Genomic DNA, 12,613 nt, shown 5'->3' with positions numbered 1-12,613 from the left:
TTTGTCTAAAACAGGACTCCTTACATTCCTACTCAAACACTGTCCTTCCCTGGACTTTCCCATCACTACAGACAGCACCACTATCCTTCCTATCTCTCAAGCCCATAACCTTGGCATTATCCTTGACTCCTCTCTCTCTCCAACCCAAGCATTCAATCCATCACAAAACCTTGTTGACTCGACCTTTACAATACAGTTAAAAATCCATCCTTCCCTCTCCATCCAAACTGCTACCACATTAATCCACACACTTATCCTATCCCTCCTTGATTAATAATAATAATGATGGAATTTTCAGTGCTTAGAACAGTGCTTTGCACACAGTAAGTGCTTAATAAATGCCATTATTAAGTGCTTACTATGTGCAAAGCACTGTTCTAAGCGCTAGAGCGGTTACAAGGTGATCAGGTTGTCCCATGTGGGGCTCACTGTCTTCACCCCCATTTTACAGATGAGGTAACTGAGGCACAGAGAAGTTAAGTGACTTGCCCGAAGTCACCCAGTGGACAAGTGGCGGAGCCGGCATTTGAACCCATGACCTCTGACTCCAAGGCCCGGGCTCTTTCCACTGAGCCATGCTGCTTCTCCACTGCATTAGCCTCCTTGCTGACCTCCCTGCCTTCTGTCTCTCCCCACTCCAATCAATCAATCATATTTATTGAGCGCTTACGGTGTGCAGAGCACTGTACTAAGCGCTTGGGAAGTCCAAGTTGGCAACATATAGAGACGGTCCCTACCCAACAGTGGGCTCACAGTCTAAAAGGGGGAGACAGAGAACGAAACCAAACAGTCCATACTGCATTCTGCTGCCTGGATCATTTTTCTACGAAAACATTTGGGCCGTGTTTCCCCACTCCTCAAGAACCTTTCAGTGGTTGCTCATCCAACTTGTACTTCCCAAGCGCTTAGTACAGTGCTCTGCACACAGTAAGCGCTCAATAAATACGATTGATGATGATGATCCACCTCTGCATCAAACAGAAACTCCTTACCATCGGCTTTAAAGCACTCAATCACCCCCCTCCTACCTCACCTCACTTCTCTCCTACTACGATCCAGTCCACACACTTCGCTCCTCTAATGCTAACCTTCTCACTGTACCTCTATTTCATTTCTCTCTCCGCTGGCCTCTTGCCCAAATCCTGCCTCTAGCTTGGAACACCCTCCTTCTTCACGTCTGACATAATATCACCCTTCCCACCTTCAAAGCCTTATTGAAGGTACATATTCTCCAAGACACCTTCCCTGACTTAGCCCTCTTTTCCTCTCTCCCACTCCCTTCTGCGCCACTCTTGCATTTGGATTTGCACCCTTTATTCACCCCTCCCTCATCCCCACAACACTTATGTACATATTTGTAATTTATTTATATTAACGTCTGCAAACTTGTAGGCAGGAAACATGTCTACTAACTAGTAGAGTGCTCTGCACACAGTAAGCACAGTAAGCACTCAATAAATATGACTAACTTCTCTGTGCCTCAGTCACTGCATCTGTAAACTGGAGATTAAGATTGTGAGCCCCTCGTGGGACGTGGACTGTGTCCAACCTAATTATCTTGTACCTAACCCCAATGCTTAGTTCAGTAGTAAGGTATTTAACAAATGATAAAAAAATGTTACTGCCTGCTGGGTTCTGAAAGATTCCTTGAATTTATACAGTACTTTTATTTTCCAAAGTATTTTCATATTAGTTGTCCCAGCCACACCATTCCTAAGAGAGAAGGTGGAAAGGCAAAAATAGAGAAGACACAGAACAGATGGGAAGGGAAAAAGAAAGAATCCCAAGACAATTTAAAAGATTATTTTAGGGTCCTTGGTTTGTTTCTAAATCTATAGTAAATCAGAAAATGAAAGCACACAAACACAAAAAAATGCAACATTATTAAAAATATCCACATCAGGTTCAAACCCACTGTGAAGTCAATAGAAATTTCAACAACAATGTTTCCAATTTAAGAATGGTAGTAAAGCTTTTTCTTTCCTATGCTAATGCTGAGGAGGGAAAAAACATTTATCTTATATAATGGACTACTTCAATTGACAGTGAAACCAGAACGTGAGAAGCAGCAAAGCCTACTGGATACAGCATGAGCCTGGGAATCAGAAGGACGTGGGTTCTAGTCCCGGGTCTGCCACTTGTCTGCTGTGTGCCCTTGGGCTAATCACTGACTTCTCTGTGCCTCAGGAACCTCATCCGTAAAATGGGGATTGAGACTGTGAGCCCCATGTGGGACATGCCCAACCCGAATACCTTAGTACAGTGCCAGGCAAATAGTAAGTGCTTAACAAACACCATAATTATTATTATTACCTTGTATCTACCCCAGTGCTTAGTAAAGTGCTTGGCACATAGCAAGCCCTTTAATACCACAATTGACTAAAAATGAATTTCCTACTGAATTGGATTTGTCAAGACAAATGAGACCAAGGGGGAAAGACCAGGATTTCTTGATTCGTGGCTATTAAAGTTAAGAATTTTTCAGGAGACTACTGCCAGGGTCAAGACATACTCTTACCTATTGAGTGTTTGTCATCTTATGTGAACCATCTTCCCTACTGGACTGTAAACTCCTTAAGGGCAGGGATGCTCTTAAAACTCTATACAATCCCTAGGCACCACTTCATTCAAAACTTTGCACATAGAAGGCCCTTAAAAATCCTGTTATTGATGAGCCACACCACCCCGATTCAGTGTTTTCTCAGACGGTTTCTGGAAATGGGAACCTTATAAATCTTCTGGCTTTCCTCTGAAGTTTTAGGGATCGTTTGCAGTTAACAGGTCCCCAGATTCGGTATGAACAGTTATGGCAGCTTTTGTGAGCTCCTATGGCAAAATTAATTACGTGTAATAACTTGCATCTGTCCTTCCAATCATTCCCTGAGGGCCAAACATAAACAATGTAATGACCGCATTAATTCTAACTGATCTGTCCAAGGGGAATTCTAGGACAGTGGTGAAGGGGAATAAAACTACACAGGAGACCCCATAAAAGATACCAGAACTTGGTTGCACTGAAGCCTCCTCCTAACAAGGATGGCTTAAAAAAAGGCTAAACACTTTACATAGAAATTTATCCAAATATTTACCAACTCCCAGTAACCTCTCGCAATCAATCATATTTATTGAACACTTCCTATGCGCAGGGCACTGCACTAAGTGCTTGGGCGAGTACAATAAAACAGAATTAGCAGGCATGTTCGCCGTCCAGAACTAATTTACAGATTAGAGGATCCTTCAGAGGATACAGTAAAGGCACTACTAAGAAAATGCTGGCAATTTTCAAGGCTAGCAAGACCCGCAGTAAAAGCAAATAATAATAATAATGATGGCATTTATTAAGCACTTACTATGTGCAAAGCACTGTTCTAAGCGCTGGGGAGATTACAAGGCGGTAAGGTTGTCCCACGGGGGGCTCACAGTCTTAATCCCCCTTTTACAGATGAAGTAACTGAGGCACAGAGAAGTTAGGTGACTTGTCCAAAGTCACACAGCTGACAATTGTCGGAGCTAGGATTTGAACCCATGACCTCCGACTCCAAAGCCCGTGCTCTTTTCACTGAGCCACGCTGCTTCTCTAATGCAAAATCCATCCACCTGAGTGCTAAATTTGAAGGACAAGGGAGAAATAGGGGGCAGCCTTAAAACTAATCACAGACTGCTTTCCCTTCCCCACAGCACCTGTATATATGTATATATGTTTGTACATATTTATTACTCTATTTATTTATTTATTTTACTTGTACATATCTATTCTATTTATTTTATTTTGTTAGTATGTTTGGTTTTGTTCTCTGTCTCCCCCTTTTAGACTGTGAACCCACTGTTGGGTAGGGACTGTCTCTATATGTTGCCAACTTGTACTTCCCAAGCACTTAGTACAGTGCTCTGCACATAGTAAGAGCTCAATAAATACGATTGATGATGATGATGATGATTTTGTTAGTATGTTTGGTTTTGTTCTCTGTCTCCCCCTTCTAGACTGTGAGCCCACTGTTGGGTAGGGACTGTCTCTACATGTTGCCAACTTGTACTTCCCAAGTGCTTAGTACAGTGCTCTGCACACAGTAAGCGCTTAATAAATACGATTGATGATGATGATACGTTGCCAACTTGTACTTCCCAAGCGCTTAGTACAGGGCTCTGCACACAGTAAGCGCTCAATAAATACGATTCATTGATTGATTGACTGTATATGTTGCCAACTTGTACTTCCCAAGTGCTTAGTACAGTGCTCTGCACACAGTAAGCGCTTAATAAATACGATTGATGATGATGATATGTTGCCAACTTGTACTTCCCAAGCGCTTAGTACAGGGCTCTGCACACAGTAAGCGCTCAATAAATACGATTGATTGATTGATTGACTGTCTCTATATGTTGCCAACTTGTACTTCCCAAGTGCTCTGCACACAGTAAGCGCTCAATAAATACGACTGATTGATTGATTGCTGTGATGACTTGTTTCCTAAATTAAAAAAAAAAGTTGGGAGGACCCGGAGGGAGTTTAAAAAGTAAACTTCTATTCCCAACAGCACAATGTAATGCAGCCTGGTGATCAAGCCCTCGTTGCATGAAAGGCAGGTAGGGAAGGAGAGGCTACTGAAGAGCCCAATTTCAAGCACTGTCACAATCAGCTTGTGCTTCATACCATCCCCTCCTCCACCAACCCCCGACCATCTGCCCATTCTAAATCCCACTGCGAAAAGAATGATTATGGCGTGTGTCGTGACGGAGTAGGAAGGATGCTTCTTGCTCTTTGTTCCAAGCGGATCACACAAATCAATCAATCAATCAATCAATCGTATTTATTGAGCGCTTACTATGGGCAGAGCACTGTACTAAGCGCTTGGGAAGTACAAATTGGCATCACATGGAGACAGTCCCTACCCAACAGTGGGCTCACAGTCTAAAAGGGGGAGACAGAGAACAGAACCAAACATACCAACAAAATAAGTAGGATAGAAATGTACAAGTAAAATAAATAAATAAATAAATAGAGTAATAAATATGTACAACCATATATACATATATACAGGTGCTGTGGGGAAGGGAAGGAGGTAAGACGGGGGGATGGAGAGGGGGACGAGGGGGAGAGGAAAGAAGGGGCTCAGTCTGGGAAGGCCTCCTGGAGGAGGTGAGCTCTCAGCAGGGCCTTGAAGGGAGGAAGAGAGCTAGCTTGGCGGATGGGCAGAGGGAGGGCATTCCAGGCCCGGGGGATGACGTGGGCCGGGGGTCGATGGCGGGACAGGCGAGAGCGAGGGACAGTGAGGAGATTAGTGGTGGAGGAGCGGAGGGTGCGGGCTGGGCACCTTAAATCACCTTTAAACGTCGGGCCTGGCATCCGAGCCCTCAGCGACCCTGCCCGGGGGACCAGGGGAAGAGAGAGATGGTGGAGGGGATGCTGAGGCGCTAGCATTCATTCATTCAATCGTATTTACTGAGCGCTTACTGTGTGCTGAGCACCGTACTAAGCGCTTGGGAAGTACAAGTTGGCAACATATAGAGACGGGCCCTACCCAACAGTGGTAGCATCCCCTTCTGGACTGTGAGCCCACCGTTGGGTAGGGACCGGCTCTACGCGTTGCCAACTTGTACTTCCCAAGCGCTTAGTACAGTGCTCTGCACACAGTAAGCGCTCAATAAATACGATTGATTGATTGATTAGATCTCGCTGAAGTGACTGCAGCTGGTCCAGGGGTGACAAGAGCGGGGGCAACCCCTTTCCCCAGCAACTGGTCCAGGGGGGAGGGAACAGGGCAACCGTTTTTCCGAGCAGCCTGTTCCCCAGCAACTGGCTCAGGGAGGGTAAGGGAGTGGGGCAACCCTTTTTAGCCATCTGTTCAACTGTATTTATTGGGTACTTACTGTATGCAGAGCACTGTACTGGGCGATTTTGAGCGTACAATATAACAATAAACAGACACAGTCTCTGCCCACGAAGAGCTGCAGCCAGTCCAGGGGCATGAGGAAGCGGGCAACCATTTTCATTCATTCAACCACATTTAGAGCGCTTATTGTGTGCAGAGCACTGTACTGAGCACTTAGGACACTACAATACGACAATAAACAGACACAGTCCTGTCCACAAGCTGCTGCCAGTTCAGGGGTGATGGGGAGGGTTAAACCTTTTCGTTCATTCACTCAATCGTATTTATTGAGCGCTTACTGTGTGCGCAGCACTGTTCTGAGCACTTCAGAGAACACAGTATAATAATAAACAGACAAATTTCCTGTCCACAATGGTCCAGGGGTGAGGAAGCAGGACAACCCTTTTCATTTATTCAGTCATATTTATTGAGGGCTCACTGTGTACTGAGCACTGTACTGAACCCTTAGTAGAGTACAGTGCAGCAGCAAATTCCCCATCCACAACAGTCCATGGGTAAGGGAGAAGGGCAACCCTTTTTATTAATTCATTCAATCGTATCTGTTAAGCAGAACACTGTACTGAGCATTTAAGAGAGTACAACAGCAATCAAATTTCCTGTCCACAACGGTCCAGGGGTGAGGGAGCGGGGCAACCCTTTTCATTAATTCATTCAGTCGTATTTATTGAGCGCTTACTGTGTAAAGAGCACTGTACAGTGCGTTTAGGAGTAGAGTGCAACAATAAAATTCCCTGTCCACAACGGTCATTCATTCAATCGTATTTATTGAGCTCTTACTGTATACAGAGCACTGCACTGAGCGTTTAGGAGAGTACAATGCAGCAATAAACAAATTCCCCGTCCACAACGGTCCAGGGATGAGGGAGAGGGGCAATCCTTTTTATTCATTCATTCAATCGCATTTATTGAGCATTTACTGTGTGCAGAACACTATATTGAGCGTTTAAGAGAGTATGATACAACAAAAATCAAGCAAATTCCCTGTCCACAACAGTCCAGGGGTGAGGGAGCGGGACAACCCTTTTCATTAATTCATTCAGTCATATTTATTGGGTGCTTACTGTGTAAAGAGCACTGTACTGAGCGTTTAGGAGAGTACAATGCAGCAGTAAACAAATTCCCTGGCCACACCGGTCACCGGTCATTCATTCATTCATGCAATCGTATTTATTGAGCGCTTACTGTATAGAGCACTGTACTGGGTATTTAGGAGAGTACCATGCGACAATAAACAAATTCCCCGTTCACACCGGTCATTCATTCATTCAATCGTATTTATTGAGCGCTTACTGTGTACAGAGCACTGTACTGAACGTTTAGGAGAGTACAATGCGACAGTAAACAAATTCCCTGTCCACACCGGTTATTCATTCATTCATTCAATCGTATTTATTGGGCGCTTACTGCATACAGAGCACTGTACTAAGCGTTTAGGAGAGTCCAATGCGACAATAAACAAATTCCCTGTCCACAATGGTCACTCATTCATTCAATCGTATTTATTGAGCGCTTACTGTATACAGAGCACTGCACTGAGCGTTTAGGAGAGTATTATGCAGCAATAAACAAATTCTCTGTCCACAACGGTCATTCATTCATTTATTCGTACTTATTGTGTGCTTACTGTATACAGAGCACTGTACTGAGCGTTTAGGAGAGTATAATACAGCAATAAACAAATTCCCTGTCCACACCGATCATTCATTCATTCAATCGTATTTATTAAGCACTTGCTGTATACAGAGCACTGTACTGAGCGTTTAGGAGCGTATAATACAGCAATAAACAAATTCCCTGTCCACACCGATCATTCTTGCTGTATACAGAGCACTGTACCGAGCGTTTAGGAGAGTATAATACAGCAATAAACAAATTCCCTGTCCACAACGGTCATTCATTCATTCAATCGTACTTATTGAGCGCTTGCTTTATACAGAGCACTGTACTGAGCGTTTAGGAGAGTATAATACAGCAATAAACAAATTCCCTGTCCACACCGATCATTCGTTCATTCAATCGTATTTATTAAGCACTTGCTGCATACAGAGCACTGTACTGAGCGTTTAGGGGAGTATAATACAGCATTAAAGAAATTCCCTGTCCACACCGCTCATTCGTTCATTCAATCGTATTTATTAAGCACTTGCTGTATACAGAGCACTGTACTGAGCGTTTAGAAGAGTATAATACAGCAATAAACAAATTCCCTGTCCACACCGATCATTCGTTCATTCAATCATATTTATTAAGCACTTGGTGTACACAGAGCACTGTACTGAGCATTCAGGAGAGTATAATACAGCAACAAACAAATTCCCTGTCCACACCGATCATTCATTCATTCAATCGTATTTATTAAGCACTTGCTGTATACAGAGCACTGTACTGAGCGTTTAGGAGAGTATAATACAGCAACAAATTCCCTGTCAACACCAATCATTCGTTCATTCAATCATACTTATTAAGCACTTGCTGTACACAGAGCACTGTACTGAGCGTTTAGGAGAGTATAATACAGCAATAAACAAATTCCCTGTCCACACCGATCATTCGTTCATTCAATCGTATTTATTGAGCGCTTACTGTGTGCGGAGCACTGTACTGAGCGCTTGGGAAGTACAAACCGGCAACAGAGAGTGACAGTCCCTACCCCACAACGGGTTCACGGGGGCGGCCCTTTCCACTAATTCATTCAGTCGTATTTATTGAGGGCTTACTGTGTGCAGAGCACTGTAGTGAGCGCTTAGAACATAGTAAGCGCTTAACAAACTAGACTGTGAGCCCGTCGTGGGGTAGGGACTGTCTCTATAGGTTGTCAACTTGGGCTTCCCAAGCGCTTAGTACAGTGCTCTGCACACAGCAAGCGCTCAGTAAGTACGATTGAATGAATGAACAAAGGCCATTATCAGAGAAGCAGCGTGGCTCAGTGGAAAGAGCCCGGGCTTTGGAGTCGTGGGTTCGAATCCCGACTCTGCCAATAGCCAGCTGGGTGACTTTGGGCAAGTCACTTATCTTCTCTGGGCCTCAGTGACCTCATCTGTAAAATGGGGATTAAGACTGTGAGCCCCCCGTGGGGCAACCTGATCACCTTGTATCCCTCCCCAGCGCTTAGAACAGTGCTTGGCACATAGTAAGCGCTTAATAAATGCTATCATCATTGTTATTATTATTACCTTGGGCAAGTCACTTCACTTCTTTGAGCCTCAGTTCCCTCATCTGTAAAATGGGGATGAAGACTGTGAGCCCCCCGTGGGGCAACCTGATCACCTTGGAACCTCCCCAGCGCTTAGAACAGTGCTTGGCACATAGTAAGCGCTTAATAAATGCTATCATTATTATTATTACCTTGGGCAAGTCACCTCACTTCTCTGAGCCTCAGTGACCTCATCTGCAAAATGGGGATTAAGACCGTGAGCCCCCTGGGGAGCAACCTGATCACCTTGTAACCTCCCCAGCGCTTAGAACAGTGCTTGGCACATAGTAAGCGCTTAATAAATGCTATCATTACTATTATTATTATTACCTTGGGCAAATCACTTCACTGAGCCTCAGTTCCCTCATCTGTAAAATGGGGATGAAGACTGTGAGCCCCCCGTGGGTCAACCTGATCACCTTGTAACCTCCCCAGCGCTTAGAACAGTGCTTGGCACATAGTAAGCGCTTAATAAATGCTATCATTATTATTATTATTACCTTGGGCAAATCACTTCACTTCTCTGAGCCTCAGTTCCCTCATCTGTAAAATGGGGATTATGACTGTGGGCTCCACGTGGGACAACCTGATCACCTTGTAACCTCCCCAGCGCTTAGAACAGTGCTTGGCACGTAGTAAGCGCTTAATAAACGCTATCATCATTATTATTATTATAACCTTGGGCAAGTCACTTCACTTCTCTGAGCCTCAGTGACCTCATCTGTAAAATGGGGATGAAGACTGTGAGCCCCCCGTGGGGCAACCTGATCACCTTGCTCCCCAGCGCTTAGAACAGTGCTTGGCACATAGTAAGCGCTTAACAAATGCTATCATCATTGTTATTATTATTACCTCGGGCAAGTCACTTCACTGAGCCTCAGTGACCTCATCTGCAAAATGGGGATGATGACTGTGGGCCCCACGTGGGACAACCTGATCACCCTGTAACCTCCCCAGCGCTTAGAACAGTGCTTGGCACATAGTAAGCGCTTAATAAACGCTATCATCATTATTATTATTATAACCTTGGGCAAGTCACTTCTCTGAGCCTCAGTGACCTCAACTGTAAAATGGGGATGATGACTGTGGGCCCCACGTGGGACAACCTGATCACCTTGTACCCCCCCCCCCAGCGCTTACAACAGTGCTTTGCACATAGTAAGCGCTTAACAAATGCCATCATTATATTATTATTATTATTATTATCATTATTATTATTATTACAATACAGCGGGCTGCAGCCGGTCCTGGGGGGGGGAAAGATGGAGGAGGAGAGGAGGGGGACTCACCTGGGCCTGCGGATGTGGCGACGAGGCCGCAACGCGGTTAGACGGCCCAACCCCGTCTCCCTCCGCCGGCAGAGTGCGCCGGACCCCGTTTCCCCGGCCGCGGGCTCCGCCCCCTCCGCCCTCCGCCCCTGTGATTGGCCGGCGGGGCTCTGACGCGCCACGGGAACGCAAGGCGATTGGTCCGATCTCGGCTGGGCCTTGGCTGCCCCCCCTTCAGGGCGCTCCTCCCCAAGTGGGGGGGGGGGAGGCTCTGTGTGGAAGGTTCTGGAGGAAAATGGAGGCGCTTTGGCTCGGCCTGGTCAGAGGCCTTTGTGGCCCAGGCCGGGGAACCCTGCAAAAAAAACTCATCCGGACCCTCCAAACCTCAGTTTCCCAACCTGTAAAATGGGAATATTCCACCCCCAAATTATTTCAGGCTTATTTATTGAGCGCTTCCTGTGTGCAGGGCACTGTACTATGCGCTTGAGGGGTAGAAGCAGCGTGGCTCAGTGCACAGAGCGTGGGCTTGGGAGTCAATCAATCGTATTGAGCACTTACTGTGTGCAGAGCACTGTACTAAGCGCTTGGGAAGTACAAGTCGGCAACATATAGAGACAGCCAATCAATCAGTCATATTAATTGAGCGCTTACTGTGTGCAGAGCACTGTACTAAGCACTTGGGAAGTACAAGTTGGCAACATATAGAGACAGCCAATTAATCAATCAATCAATCAATCGTATTTATTGAGCGCTTACTGTGTGCAGAGCACTGTCCTAAGCGCTTGGGAAGTACAAGTTTGGCAACATAGAGACAGTCAATCAGTCAATTGTATTGAGCGCTTACTGTGTGCAGAGCACTGTCCTAAGCGCTTGGGAAGTACAAGTTTGGCAACATAGAGACAGTCAATCAGTCAATTGTATTGAGCGCTTACTGTGTGCAGAGCACTGTACTAAGCGCTTGGGAAGTACAAGTTTGGCAACATATAGAGACAGTCAATCAGTCAATCGTATTGAGCGCTTACTGTGTGCAGAGCACTGTACTAAGAGCTTGGGAAGTACAAGTTGGCAACATAGAGACAGTCAATCAATCGTATTTATTGAGCACTTACTGTGTGCAGAGCACTGTATTAAGCGCTTGGGAAGTACAAGTTGGCGACATAGAGACAATCAATCAATCGTATTGAGCGCTTACTGTGTGCAGAGCACTGTACTAAGCGCTTGGGAAGTACAAGTTTGGCAACATATAGAGAATCAATCATATTGAGCGCTTACTGTGTGCAGAGCACTGTACTAAACGCTTGGGAAGTACAAGTTGGCAACATATAGAGACAATCGTATTGAGCGCTTACTGTGTGCAGAGCACTGTACTAAGCGCTTGGGAAGTACAAGTTGGCAACATATAGAGACAGTCAATCAATCAATCATATTTATTGAGCGCTTACTGTGTACAGAGCACTGTACTAAGCACTTGGGAAGTACAAGTTGGCAACATATAGAGACAATCGTATTTATTGAGCGCTTACTGTGTGCAGAGCACTGTACTAAGCGCTTGGGAAGTATACAAGTTGGCAACATAGAGAGACGGTCCCTACCCAACAGCAGGCTCACAGTCTAAAAGGGGGAGACAAAGAACAAAACCAAACATACTAACAAAATAAAATAAATAGAATAGATATGTACAAGTAAAATAAATAAATAAATAGAGTAATAAATATGTACATACATATATACAGGTGCTGTGGGGAAGGGAAGGAGGTAAGATGGGGGGGATGGAGAGGGGAACGAGGGGGAGAGGAAGGAAGGGGCTCAGTCTGGGAAGGCCTCCTGGAGGAGGTGAGCTCTCAGTAGGGCCTTGAAGGGAGGAAGAGGTCATGGGTTCTAATCCCAGCCCTGCCAATTAGCAATGTGACTTTGGGCAAGTCACTTCACTTCTCTGTGCCTCACTTAACCTCATCTGTAAAATGGGGCTTAAGACTGTGAGCCCCACGTGGGACAACCTGATCCCCTTGCAGCGCTTAGAACGGTGCTTTGCACATAGTAAATGCTTAACAAATGCCATCATCATTATTATTATTATTACTACAAGTCGGTCACAGATAGAGACGGTCCCTACCCCACAACGGGCTCCCAGTCTAGAATCTGATGGGTGCCGTCCAGTTGGGAAAATAACATACGCAAAAATCCTGTCACCTTCCAAGAAGGAAAGCTAGTCACCCTCAAGGTACTTTTTATTTCTTTTTCAGTTCTTCGAGAAGCAGTGT

At 45.2% G+C, this 12,613-nt stretch overlaps 1 protein-coding gene across 1 annotated transcript in view; it reads right to left on the bottom strand.

Moving 5' to 3' along the window:
* The window catches only part of TECPR1 (tectonin beta-propeller repeat containing 1), a 56,762-nt gene extending 46,324 nt beyond the window's left edge, over positions 1-10,438 (bottom strand). Inside the window, exon 1 of the mRNA XM_038762405.1 lies at positions 10,374-10,438. The gene's annotated coding sequence lies outside the window, so the exon portion shown is untranslated. The remainder of the gene's footprint in view (positions 1-10,373) is intronic.
* Between the last annotated feature and the right edge of the window lie 2,175 nt (positions 10,439-12,613).

This window comes from Tachyglossus aculeatus, chromosome 21 (assembly GCF_015852505.1).
Source record: "Tachyglossus aculeatus isolate mTacAcu1 chromosome 21, mTacAcu1.pri, whole genome shotgun sequence".
Classification (NCBI taxonomy): Eukaryota; Metazoa; Chordata; class Mammalia; order Monotremata; family Tachyglossidae; genus Tachyglossus; species Tachyglossus aculeatus.
The sequence above is the reverse complement of the archived record's forward strand: the minus strand, read 5'-3'. Positions and strand labels throughout refer to the sequence as shown.